This window comes from Euphorbia lathyris, chromosome 3 (assembly GCF_963576675.1).
Source record: "Euphorbia lathyris chromosome 3, ddEupLath1.1, whole genome shotgun sequence".
Classification (NCBI taxonomy): domain Eukaryota; kingdom Viridiplantae; phylum Streptophyta; class Magnoliopsida; order Malpighiales; family Euphorbiaceae; genus Euphorbia; species Euphorbia lathyris.
This window is the reverse complement of record NC_088912.1, coordinates 69,720,765-69,734,332: the sequence shown is the minus strand read 5'-3', so window position 1 is coordinate 69,734,332 and position 13,568 is coordinate 69,720,765.

The following is a 13,568-nucleotide window of genomic DNA, read 5'->3' as shown; positions in this document are numbered from 1 at the left end:
GTTTTATATCGTCATAAAATATAATATTTGTACGATAATTCTTACTCATCATAAATTAATCACTTAAAACAATATTTTTTTTTTTTTGACGAAATACTAATTGAATTGTGTCATACACGTTATTTATATTTTTCATATATAATATTTGGGTATGTGATAATTATGTTTAATTATAAAAAAAAATGTAATGTCATGTATACTATTTTTTTATGATTAATTATCTTTGTCATAAAATTATATATAAAAATAACACTGCTATAAAACAATGATCATTGAAAAAAAAATATTCCTTCAAAAAACAATAATGGGATAGTTCATGTGACAGAATTTTTGTAGAAATTTTTTATGTCACAAAATCTATAATGCAATGTATAACATAATTGAATTCTTTCACTAATTTTTGCAAACTCAACGAAATAAATTTTCGTTAAACATTTCGTTTATACCTAATAGTAGTACATTTTTACAATTTTAAATAAAAAAATCATACTACTTTGATTTAATTCGTTTATTTTTATTTTTTTTTAATTATAGAGAAATTTATGAAATAAGTTTTATATAATTTTATCCAATAAAAATATTTAATAAATTTTATTTTTGTTATATTAATAATAATTAATATTTGAATTTAGGGATAAAGCGTAAAAATACCTTAACGTTTTTAGTCAAGACCAATTTTATTTTTATAGTCTAAAATGGTGCTATTTTACCCCTAAAATTGGCAACTAAGAGCAATTTTACCCCTAAAGTTGACAGATTGAGTCAATTTGAGAAATAATTCACCAAACTCTCTTTTCGGTCATGAATCTTGCCATCTACACTTCACATGTGCGTCATTTTATCATTCATTAGTAATAATTCATAAACTTGTGATTAGACGTGAAAGAAATTAAAAAATATACTATATTTTTATGAGCTGGACAAAATAAAAAAAAATCCATTGAATTTATAAATATTAATCTCCATTTCTATTATTAAATTGCAAAAAATATGAAATCTTTTTTTTATTTTTTTAGAAACAACTGATATGCCATTGTTACTAAATAAAGAACAAAATATTTGTGTTCTATAGTATGTCTGAAATTGACCCAACTTGCCAACGTCAGGGGTAAAATTGTTTTTGGCTACCAACGTTAAGGATAAAATTGCTCTTAGTTGTCAAATTTTAAAGGCAAAATCGCATCATACATTTTAGACTTTAAGGATAAAATTTCTCATGACCGTAAACATTAGAGGTATTTTTAATCGTTATCCCTTAAATTTAATTACTTGTTTTTATTTTTCAGATTCATATTTTATTTTTAATATATCTATATACATATATATTCAATTCTTTATTTATAAAAACTGATTTTACTTTTTATATTTAATAATAAACTCCTTTTTGTTCTTCTTTTGTTAGGGTTATCACGTTTCTCTGATCTATCATCTATTGCCCACCTCTCTCACGATGGCAACGATTTCAACGATGCTGCCACCATCTTCAGAGAATGATCCATCGATAACCACTCCATTCTCTTTTCTAAGTTTTCAATCGCATTACACTCCTCCTCTCTATTTTGATTTTTTCGGTCGCCAGTGTTTGCTTTAGGGCCGCGTTTAAAGTCGCCGGTGTACAAGAGCACAAGTGATAGGTATGAGGGGATTGAATGGAGGACCATGGCTTATGCTGCCAATTCCTCCGCGAACAGCTACGAGCTTCTTGCCGGTAATTATGGGTCCAGGCCTATCAAGGTTGCTCTCTGTCTGCTTATTCATATGAATCTCATCAAAACTAAATTTGAAAATTTGCTATTTAGGTGTTGAAAGGACTTTTGATATTCTGATTGGACTAGGTTCATTTTGTTTGAAACTAGTGTTCGACAATTGGAAATGGATGTCCGATCAACACAAGCAAAATTCACCTATTGAGCTCAAGAGGATTTTTGCCCAGTGAGGGACAACTTTGTTCAAAATAGGACGGGGCTTGTCTATACTAGGCTTAATATCTTCCTTCCCAAGTATCTCCAAGAATTATATGAGCTTCAGGTGAAATTTGTACATTTCTTGTTGATATTTACATACAAGATGCTGTAGTAAAATTTTACATTTATATTTGATTTTTTTACAATTGAAGATGCAAAGTGATATTCTAGATTGATGTGGACTGGAAATGAAGCATTCATAGTCCTACCCAAGTTTTCTGTTGCAACCGCCTTTTATTATCTTATTAGGTTGAGAAATTGCAATTTTTGTCATTGCCATATGAGGTTGAGAGATTGCTAATTTTTGCTGTTATTTGATTTCAGAGTGTACCAGGAATGCTTACATTTAAAAATGGACATGAAGATTTGAGGGATGCTTCATAGTGTTCATGGTTTAAATGCTTAGTTTTTTTCTGATTATGTTTTCTAGCTTTCATTATTGTTCTAAATTATATTTTGCATTTGTTTTTATAGCATTTGTCACCGGGGCTCCCAAGTGAGGCAAAGCAAAGCATGAGCGATTCACAACTCCATGCCTTGAAGGATATGTTATCTAGGCAAGCGGCTCAACCCAAGCGCAAAATGCAGAAGATCATGCTTTTACTTTTCTTTTTTATTGCTACGAATACCAATTTACTAATTTTCATTAGTTATGATTTACCTCACAAGTGAATATTATGTATGGAAATTACATTTACAAACTTTTTGTGCTTGTGAAGAAATTATTTGTTTAATGATGCATTGTAATGAAAATATATTGAATAAATGACAATAAAATTTATGTTACTATACAATAATTTTTTATGACTATTTCTATCTTTAATAAAGGTGCACCTTAATGACAAGATAGCGGCCACTAATTAATATGCTTTAATGACAAATTAAATGTTAAAGTGCCAATAAATATGATAATTATATAGTGCAATAAAAAATTTAAAATCTCGGTTTGAGTTATAGATTCGTTACCTTAACTATAATTTTTTGATAACAAAATATGACTTTTGTCACTTTAACTTTACATTTCATGACGAATATTAATCTTATGTCACAAAACGTGTGTCAGTTACAACGTCACTAAAATCCTATCATTTCAATCTTATATTAATATTTGTCACTATAGCTATGATTGTAGATGACAAAATTTGATTATCGTCACCTAAATGTTTACTTTTCATGACGAAATGAAGTCTTAAATGACAAAATATTTACAATAATAGTCACAAAATAAGCATCCCGAAAACAAAACAGTATAGTCACACATGTTTTTTTTTTGTCACATAAGAGTAAATCATTGACGACAAAAGAAATTTTTGTCATATATACATAATACCACTCTCCTACCATGACGATCGTTGTGACGACAAATTTTCGTCACCTTTTATGTATTGTGACGAAAAATGATATTTTCATGACAATTATTATGCGTCATGAAAGTCCAAATTTCTTGTAGTGAAAACCATGCTTAAATACCTTAAAAAGCAAAGAACAACAGACAAATCCTCAAAGGGGAGAATAATATATAAATATAATATCTCATTAACATTAACCAATTACCAGACACAAATAACAGTTGGTTCTATAATTAGATTCTGATCACAAGAACGATATAAGAACCATACAACAATTAGGTAGAAAAACAGGTCTCAGTAAAACACATCTGCAAAGCAATTGTATATTTCATTCTAAATCAATCAAATTCAACTATAAAATTGTAAGAACCACATGCTAATAAAAAATATAGCATATTTATCATTTTTAATTAAGCAAATGTAGTGAAAGAAATTATAAGAAGCACAAGTTAAACAAATAGAAAAATAACAACAAAAGGATCAATCAATACATGTGGAGTACACTTCTTATTCGCCTTTACAAGATTATATATCTTACCAATAAAAAAAATTACTAATCCAGTCAAAGACTGAGATTCCAACAAGTTTTTAGCAATTTCAACTTCTAATGGTTTAGAGTTAAAGTAACCTTCCATATTTGTTAAGTTTACACACCCCCTCGAGCTCTAATATTGAATTCCCAGTGAATTGTGTGAGATTAATGCTTTCCAATAATAAACAACCTTTTAAGTTTCGAATATGTAATATCCTGTTTTTAAGGTACTTTTGAAAACATTATTATTTTTTATAAATAATATTACGAAAATACTATCTTAATTATTTTTAAATTATTTTTTTACAAATAACTTAATTATTTTAGAAAACCTAAGATATAATAAAACCGTTTTAGAGGGAGCCGTTGCAACCTCCTCCTTATTCTTCAACCATGTTTGGAAACAAAAGCTTTTGGCACATCTATCTTTCATATATAATTTCGATTTTGATATACATGTAAGTGACCATACTTTTCCTTTCTTTTATACACATATGCTATTAATAGTGGACATCTTTCTTTTGTTATAAAAAAAAATTAAGTTGAGCTGTACCGAATCGGTCTCCTTATGGAGAGCCATCTGTAATTCATATTTTATCTTGTTGTTTCCTTCTTTTTCCTTGTTTTGTCCCATATGTTAATGGATTTTACATTGAGTTTCAAAAGTTGATTTTGATTTCATTATTATTAGAATAAGGTGGGAACAAATGGAATTCAAAAATTTGTGTTCATATTATTTTGGTGCTGTTCATCTAAACCTTCTTTGATTTTGTTTTTTTTTTTTTTTTGTAATGAGTATTTTAAGTAATTGGAACTTCGAATTTTTATATTTACTACTTTTTGTTGATGCTTTAATATTTCCATGACCATTTGTTAATCTAGATTAACTAAATTTTGGTTCTAACCTTAGATTAATTTATTAATTTTTATTCTACTTAAAATATTAGGAGATAATAATATTCCTCGGGGTGATAGAGCGTTGTGAGCAGCCGAGATATCTTAGACTTAGCATTTTCCTAAACATAAGGTGAGTGGTAATTATAGTACATGACTCTATTGATTTGAAATGCCAGAGTGAAAAACTGTTTATCAAAAATTGACATTTAACTGTACATTTTCTTTCATAAAATCATATATTTTGAACTTTAGGTTTACTAAATGTCCTTAGTATTAGAGCATATATTCTGGGAACATGACTTTATGTTTGATTTGTTTTATTATCAGTTACAATGAAGTTATTAAAATTTGATTTGATATGATTTGTACTTTCTGATACACGATTTATCGTAGTTATTATTTTATTTTAGAAATCTGATTTTTTGTTCAATCAGTTATGATTTTCTGATTTATATATGTATACTATATGTTTTCAAACTGGTATAAGTACTCAGTATATCTGTATCTGTTATCTGGCCTCTCACCGATCTTCATAACATTAAGACTTTGCATATGTCCTTGGTGTCAGGTTGTCAGTTGTCAATTTGTCGTTGGTTGTGTCAACATTAGAATCATGCATAAGATCGGTGAAGGCAATTATCTGTTATCTGTATCTGTTATTGGTAGCGTGCTTACCATTTATCAGGCCCTGGTGGTGTGCAGTCACCACTCTGTTGCACTGTACAATGTGTTTTAAAGCTTTTGCCTTATTTTCTGATTATTCTAATATTTGAAATATTTTGAAAGGCTTCACTATTATGTTTGACAATTGATTACTAGTATTTGAATTGATCATCTTATATTGACCATTTAGTTTAACTGGTTTTGAAATACTATATTTTGAACTATAATTGTCATGATTTAAGAGTATCAGCCTGCCTGCCTGTTCCTTTTCTGTTGTGTGCTATAGCTACTGCTCACTGAGGTTTTCGCTCGTATAGACGAAAATCTCAAACCACGTTGAATATTTCTTTTTCAGATTAAGGTCCTTGTTCGTGAGGTAACCCTTGGATTGATGTTGAAGGAGACTACTTAATTACTTAGTTTTGTTTTATATGTTGGAGACTTTTGTTTATTGAGGTTTAGACTTTCGCAATTGATCCTTTTAAGGACTATTGAAGTAATTGAGACGCTTTAAAATATTTTATTAGTTGATTTTGAAGTTTTTATAGTTCAGAACTAAGGATAGCATAGATTAAAGTTAACTTAATTTATGCGCCGGTCATGGCCTAGGTTGGGTCCTGACAGAATACATGCATAATATAATATGAACAAGTAATGAAATTTGATTAATAATCCAGAAATGAAGTTCAAAGATTGGTATTTTTTAGAACATATTGCATCAAATATATAATACTTTGTTAAGTTGTATTGTCACACCCGACCCAAAACTACATCGGGCATGAAAAGAAAATAGGATAACAAACGCCTAATAGCCTGAAAGTCGAACCTATTTTCTATTAGATAAAAATTTATTTAGACTACCTAAAGTTTTATTTATTTATTTGGCTTGAACTTGATAATTCTATCAAGCTTCCTACGTATCCCGAACATCTTTTAATATTTAAATCGGGAATCAAAGCCACGTAGTTCTACCTATTTTAGGTAGTTCTCTTAACTTAGGTAGTTCTGTCAACTTCGGTAGTTCACTTAACTTATTGAGACGTTTTAACTTATTCAACGTTGATTGACACACTAATGATTTAACTAAACATTTCACTTTATTACTTTATAAAAAATTTTATATATATAAATCATTTTATCTAAACGAATCAAATCGAATAACGTTTTATCAAAACGAATCAAATCGAATAACATTTTATCAAAACAAATCAAATCAAATGTCTTTTCAAAACGAATCAAATCGAATAACGGTTTATCAAAACGAATCAAATCGAACAACGTTTTATCAAATCAAATTCGTAATCAATCAAACTCGTAATTAATCAAACGTAAAACCTTATATCAAAATCAACTCATAACCGAAGACATAAAACCTTATATCAAAATCAGCTCATATCCGAAAACATAAAACCTTATATCCATTCTAGAGTTTCTCCCTTATGTATCAATCCATAACCACATATATCACATAATCGAGACGTCTCTTTAACTTTACCTAATCCCGTATTGGTCTTACCCCACACTTCGCTGCCAATACCCGACTAGGTCTTTACATTATGTACACAGGCCATGTCCCTCACTGAACATGGTCTTCAACTATCAAAACCACCGGTCCAGATTACTCTAGATGGATATAAAAATTCAGAAAATCATAACGTGCTCAAATTTCCTTTCACAATCAAACTTCCAATTCATTCAATAACAACAAAATCATCTGACCTCAATTAACTATTTTTGCAAAAATAATCCCAATATTTAAAATCAAATAATCATTTAATAATATAACTAAAATAGTTAAAATATCGTATAAAATCATCGATTCGTAATTTAATCGAATTCCAAGAATTTAATAGCTCAAACTATTATATCGATAAAATTTAATATCGTTTAAAGTTAAATACGTTTATCATACTATTTTCCGTCACCAAAATAAAGATCCTAAACCGACATAGTTAATTCGAACCATTGATACTATTGGACTCGCTTCACTGTCATAAATCTTATTAGTACTAATTTTATATTCGACTTTATACCGACTCTACTTGGCAAATATAAATACCGACTCTAATTGGTAAATATTAATACCATTAGACCTTCTAATTTGACAAATATCAGTATTAATCTTCTAATGTAAGGAATATCAGTATTAATCCTTTGCGACAAATTAAGGTTGCTCAAACTATTTTATTAATAAAATATAACATAAGCAAAATATTCTTATTGGATTATTTTCGGTCGTTGAGATAGTACTTTTAAACCGACTTAAATTATTTTGAACCGATTATATTTTTAAACTCGTTACACGGCTAAAAGTCTTAATACGGAATTTCACTTCGATAAATCTAAAGGACAACTAGTCTACAATTATATTTTATTAGTAATTGATAGACGCTAATTTGACGAAACTATCAAAAACTTATTCAAAATCATACCTATAACATTTTAAAACTAATTTGAGTATAAAATACAGTTACCGAAATACCATCGCCGAAATGCTGCTTCTAGTCACCGAGAGGTCTCGGCGGATATCACCGGCATCGAAAGAGACACTTTGCTTAAACACGGATTTCATCGTTTGTTATCAAAACCGTGATGCCCATCTTATATACATATATACATATATCTCCCCTTCCCAAGCCTAAATGATTTATATTTATACCTCCCCTCCACTAAATCATATCACATTTTATTATCTTTTACACTTAATATAATACTTGACACGTTTGATTTTATTTTCATCATATAATGACACGTTTTTTTACTAGTTATTAGATACATGACACATCAATTCAATTATATATTATTATTATTATTATTATTATTATTATTATTATAATTAAACCACATCTTGTTCCATCCTAATATGATCATATAACCAATTAATTATTATTATTATTATGTCCACTAAAAATAATATTATTATTATTTTAAACTTCATCATAAATTCATAATTAGTGGAGGATTAAATACACGTGATTTCAAAAATATCAATTTAGATCCTTCTAATTTATAATTTCTTTAAACTTATCCTTACCTTTTAATTGACACATAAAAACATTAAATTAAACCCGATAAATTAAACCCGATAGTATAATTAAATTCGTAATTAATTGATACTATAAAAATTATAATATATTGAAGATTAGAATTTTAGACACGGACATTACATGTATAATATCCCAAAATGAATGAACCGAATTTAAAAATGAAAAATAACACATTGGTCATGCACATTACAGAATTTCTTGTAATCATTTACAAGTATAACTAGATTTATCTTCATATAGGACCTAAAAAAACAACATTGCATTAATATAGTTGATCAATCTATTTTTCTTAACTTCAAATAGTACCAAATTTATATTACCTTTAGCTGTCGCAATCATCTTCATACTCATTTGTTTCGTTAATATCGTCATCATCACATAGGTTATGTACATCATCATCATCCTCAATATTAGGTACACTTGACTCTTGTAATCCATTAGCCATTTCTATAGTCACTTCTTCAAATCCAAGAATATTCACATCCGCCATGGCATCATCATCATCATCAAACGATCTTGTTGCATGACCATCAACAACTATCTCATCATCTTGGAAAACCTCATCGTTCCCATCAATTTCAAGAATATCCTCTTCTATAGGCAATTTATAAATATCTCGTGGATGATACCTCATCATTGTAAGTCAGATTGGTTTTTATTTTTTATCCTGAACATAAAAGACTTGTTCGGTTTGACTGGCTAAAATAAATGGGTTGTCTGTCTTTAATCGACCATTGGCTTTGACACTATTAATCAAGTAATTGTCAATTGTATATCCATTCCCTTTATTACGCACATCAAACCATTCTCATTTAACTAAATATATACATTTACTCCCCGAGTACTAGATCTCCCAAACATCACTTAGAAGCCCATAGTATTCTTTATCAGTAGAATTATTGTCACCCCTTAATAAGATACCAGAAATTTTACTCGTTCGATTCATTTGGCGATTTAGAGTATAAAGTGAAATTCATTCACAATGTGACAATTGTAATGCTTGTAACGTGTGTACAGACCGCAAGCTAAGTGAAATAGATCCTTAGAAACAACACCACGCTTGTTTAATTCAGACACCTGATATTATATAGCAAAATATAATTGTGTTTGTACTCACATACATGTTCATGGAACCAATTTGGAAATTCTGAATTATAATGATTCCTTAGCTCTCTGGTATTTGCATATGATAATGAACTCTTATATTTCCTAATAAAATCAGCAGTTGTAAATAAATATATTCACAATAGAACCTATTATGATAGTCATGTATTCAAAGAACAAAGAGTTAACTTGCTCAGTGTATGACCAAACTTCTTCACATTTATTTAGGATATAAAGGTGTAACTTATGTCAAAGATCATTAGTAAGCAATTGTACATCACCTTTACCCAATGATCATCCAGCTTTCCTAAATATTGCCAATGTTGCATCCGAATTATTTTCATACATCTCATCGTCATTTTTAGGACGTTGACTGAATACTATTTAATTTCCTACCAAATATCTTGAGCAAAAAGTCAAATACTCGCAGGCAATATATGCTTCAGCAATTGATCCCTCTGGTTTTGCCTTATTCTGAACATTCAGTTTCTTTGTATGAATAAAATACATCCACATATACTGCACAAATCCTGCTATTTTTGCCTTATATGCTAAGTAAACAACTAAATGCACATTCAAATAAAAAAAGTAGGTGGAAATATTGTCTCCAACTTACATAAATCAAAGGGATTTGTTTCTCAAGCCGGTCTAATTCAGTAATATCCAAACACTTATTACATATATCACGAAAGAATGCACTCATTTCAATAAGAGGCTCAACAACATCTTTGGGTAGGAACCTTTGAATGACAATAGGTAGAAGGTGTTGCAGGAAAACATGACAGTCATGACATTTCATTCCAGATATCTTACAATCCTTCACATTAACACACCTAGATATCTTTGATAAATAACCATATGGTGTTTTTAAATCAACCAACATTTTACATAGAGCTTCCTTATCCTTGTCAAAAATAACATATTGGGTCATCGGGACATGTACTTTATTTCCCATCATAACCAGGTGAAGCTCATGTCTTATACTTATATTAACCAAATCATATCGACTCTTTAGTGTATCTTTGGTTTTCTCTTTAATGTCCATCAAAGTTTCCAACACATTATCATGCACATTCTTCTCGATATGCATCACATCCAAATTATGGCGAATAAATAAAGTCTTCCAATAAGGCAACTCAAAAAATATACTATTCTTTCTCCATGTTTTGAAACTATTTGAAGCATCAGATTTCTTTTAATGCTTCTATTAAAAGGCAACTGGGTAAAAGTTCCAAGTTCCATCAACATATTATCACCTGATAAAGGTGTTGGCATTGGACTGGTCTCTCTTAAACCATTAAAAGACCTAGTGTCCTTACGCCATTCATTATTAGGAGGCAAAAATCGACTATGATCCATGTAACGTATTTTCCTTGAACCAACAAGGTATTGCGAACTAGTGTGCTTATGGCAAACATGGCAAGCCTATAGCCTTTTGTAGACTAACCCGATAAGTCTACATATGCAGGGAAATTATTGATAGTCCAAATGATGGATGCACACAATACAAAATTTTGTTTACTGTGTGCATCATATGTCTCTGTGCCAATATCTCATAACTCTTTTAGTTCTGCTATTAGTGGCTGCAAAAAAACATCTATACCCATTCCTAGACTATGCTCACTAGGTATAATTATTGATATTATGAAGTTGGATTGTTTCATGCATAACCAAAGAGACAAATTATAAAGTATAAGAATTACATGCCAAATGTTATGTTGAGAGCTCATATTTCCAAATGGTTGAAATCCGTCAATTGTCAGACCCATTCTAACATTACGAGCATTAGTTGTAAATGATTCATATTGATGATCGAATGACTTCCATGCAATACTATCAGTAGGATGTCTCATAATTCTGTTATCAACCCTGCCATCGTATGTTTAATGTCATCTTGCTGGACATGAACAACCTTTGTAACCTTGGTTTTAAAGGAAAATATCACAACACTTTGTGTAAAATCTTCTTATTATTGTCTGGTTTGTCAATAAATTTCCACCTAGATGCTTCGCAAACTAGACATGATGTTACATCTGAAAATAGCCCCTGATATAGTGTGCAAAGATTCTCACAAACATCATATTTTTCATAAAGAAGGCCTAAAGCACCAATATATTTCTTTGCACCACTAAATGTCTCTATAAACTTATGCTTCCCATCTAGGATAACATCCCATAATAAACTTAGCAAATCATTAAATGATCATTAGTCCATCTATAAAAACTCTTCATGTGAAGTAGTTTCACAATGGTAGCCAATTTCAATAGGTCGCAATTGGCATGTAACTTTTTTATTGTCTTCTTTTAGTATCACCACCATGGATGTCATTGATAAGTCTGACCATATAATCATCTAAGAGATCATCAGTCTCCGATAGATCATCATTGATGCTAATTTATTCATATGAAGACTCTCCGTGCAAATACCAAATCGTATAAGATTTCATAATACCATGTATTAACAAGTGATATTTAACATTTGATTCGTCTTGGTTATCAATATTTCTACTTTCATGCAAGGACAACGAATCATATCTTGTATCGAGTCATTCCTGAAGGCATAGTTTAAAAAATTTTCAACCCCTTTAATATATTATGGATCTCTCCTATTATCAATTCTTATCCAATCCTTTTCAATAGTCATAACTTGGTATGTTCACCAACAAACACAATCAGTGAAAACTATGAAAAGTAAAAATAAATAAAACATATATATATATATGATTGAAAAGCATACCAACTAATGTTGTGATACTACAACAAAAGATTGAACATAAACACAAGATTTATCATTTATAACAATTGTATGTATACAATTATAAGATGGTAGTACCTCCAGTAGAATAACGATTAGACTCTATGATTATACAAAAACATGTTGCAGTATATAACATATTTTGAAAACTAATAACCATATTGAAAATTGCAGCAATTTATACAGTGTAGAATCTTAAAACATGAAATGAAAAGATATGCAGATAACACAAACTCACAGCATAAACAACTGCAACTACTATCTTAGCTTATTTTAAGATTTTAGGTCAATTCTCTTATTATTTTGTAGTCAACTCTTCATGAGAACAACTAGGGATGGATCCATAAATTTTAATTAGTGGGGGCAACTATATATATGTTATGTGTAAAATAAATAATTTATAAAAAAAACCAATAATAATATAAATAAATTATTTAAACATGATTTTTCTTGCTACTTTTGGATTATTAAAGGTGCATAGATTTTTTATTTTTATATATTTCTTTGATCACTTGAATTTGTTGTAAATTTTGTTGAGTAATTTTTAGGGAAAATTACACAGAAATTCATATTTTAAAAACTATTTACAATTATGAAAATCGCTTTTATGTATTTTATCATTATATGATTTTAAATTTTAAAATATCAGAATATCATAATTTTATTTCTATTTTTGTCAAATTTTCAGTTATTCAGTTGCAGGAAATAAAAACAGTTTTAAAAAAACCACCAAATATGACATTTAAATAAATTTGTTTAAGAGTCTGACACAGTTATAAATAATTTGTTAATTATGATCATTGTGTAATTTACCCTAATTTTTATTCCTAATAGCAATAAGAATAAACTCTAACCTATTGAGAAAAGATTATATGATATATTGAATTCTTATATGCTTATATGTACTGTATATGAATGAATACTGATAAGAAATTATATTTTATTCCTTTGTTATCTGAAGTAAAACCACATCATTTGATAAAACACTTGTTTTGAGGTGTTGTATGAATTAAGTTTCAAAATCATTCTTAGAGCTAACAATTAGAATTAGTTTAACACAAATCAACTTGTATGTGTCAACTTAAGAGTTTTTTTCCTGAGAAATTCTTGATAAATTTTGACAAATTAATCAAAATATTACAAATTTTAAATATTAAAACCGATTGTATTTAAATCAGTTTATCTAAATTTTGCTTAGTTGAAAACTGAATTGATACTTAAACTTCGATTTTAATTAAATTATTTTGGTTACCAACTT